Source organism: Bison bison, unplaced genomic scaffold (genome assembly GCF_000754665.1).
Source record: "Bison bison bison isolate TAMUID 2011002044 unplaced genomic scaffold, Bison_UMD1.0 scf7180017864184, whole genome shotgun sequence".
Classification (NCBI taxonomy): Eukaryota; Metazoa; Chordata; class Mammalia; order Artiodactyla; family Bovidae; genus Bison; species Bison bison.
In genome coordinates this window covers 3,673,883-3,675,501 of record NW_011494756.1, presented here as the reverse complement: position 1 = coordinate 3,675,501, position 1,619 = coordinate 3,673,883, and positions in this window count along the sequence as shown.

Here is a 1,619-nt window from a genome sequence, read left to right as displayed (position 1 = left end):
GGCCAGGTCTGCGCTCCAGCCGTTGGGCGGTTCCTACCTAACAGCCGACCTCCAGCCCCTCCGGCTTCCTGAGCCAAATATGCGCCTCGCCGGGAAAAAAACTACTAAATAAAGTTGCGGGTCAAAGCGGCCTCTGCTGAGTTTTCCCCTAGACTATAACGAAAGCCTCTTACCTGCTGCCTCCCCCGCCTCCCGCTTACTGCTAAGTTGCAGGCCTCCGCCCCCAACTCGGTCCGCCCCTCCCTGCCGCTCGGGTGACCCCAATCCTTGGCTCGCGACCACAGTGTCGAGAACGCGGACCCTGCCGCGGACCTGGATGCTCCGTGCTGCTCTGCGCTTCCGGCTGGTACGCGCAGTGGTTGGCGCTTGGCTCTGCGCCCCCTCGGCCTGGCGGGTGCCTGGTGCCAAAGAGACCTGGGGTCGACAGGGCTGCAGGGCTTTCTCTGACACTCGGTTTTTCACTGCTCTCAGCGGATTGGACGGCGGAGGAGCCGGCTCCCGTCGCCTATGCGCATGCGACTTCCCCCCACCCAGTGCCCGCCAGGCCCCCGGGTACTCCCCCCAATACTACCACCGAAAGACACTCCTCTCCACCCTCTTTTCTCTTCCTCCGGATCTTCCTTCTCCTCCTCCCTGTCTCCAGTTCAGTGTGAGTTAGGTCTTGGGCGGATCCACTGGCAAACCTTGCTACTGGATTTATTATTCTTCATTAGCCACAATCAAAGAAGGAAGGGGCAACTGACGAGAGGCAGGGCCAGAGATCACAGAGCGCATGTGCTGCAAAAAGTCCTCCCCACCCGAATACACACACACACACACACACACACGCCCTCAGGGGCTGGCACGAGCCCCACTTATCTTCATTTCCACAGCCGCTCCGTGCACAGAGAGCCTATTTTTAGCCAACACTTTGCTCGCACTTTTGTCCCAGAGCGGACCACTTTTATTAGAAGTGGACACACACTCTTAGTTCCAGTTGTAAAAGAAGCAGGCACTCTCCTACAACAAAACACACGCGCGCGCACACACACCCCACCTTCTTTCTACTTCTCTCTGTGTTGGGGACTGCTGTCACACACACCCCCGGCAGAGTGCGGAGGGAGCGGGGTACCAGCGAGGGTGAGAAGACCCTGAGACCCGCACGCTAGAGCCCGCGGGTGGCCCGAACCGGACGGGGGTGGCTGGGAGCAGGTGCAGGCACACGGTGCCTGGGGAAGGCGAGCAGGTGCGAGAGCAGGCGGTAGGCCTGAGAGGCTCTGGCGCGCGCTGGGACAAAACAGAGTGGCAAGGAGCGTGGCGAAGGGGGGCCCTCGAGTGGCTGGCGCCTGGAAGCCCTGCGGCAGTGGCAAGTAGGGGGTCTCTCGTTCACCCATGACCTCTGCGGGGCAGGATAGCAGGTTCAAGTCGGGAGCTCAGTCCTCGGGAGTCGCCAAAACTAGGAAAGCTGAAGCAAACGGCGCGCGACGGGCTCTGTCCATGGTGCTTAACCCCCTTGCAACTCCGAGGCTTGCCTTCCTCCTCCAGTACATGGAGGAAAAGAATAAATAGTAGCCGAAGGGAATTCCTGCTAGCAGTGTTCCCGAGAAGAAGCCCAGGGAAGGCTGGACACGGGACTGCAG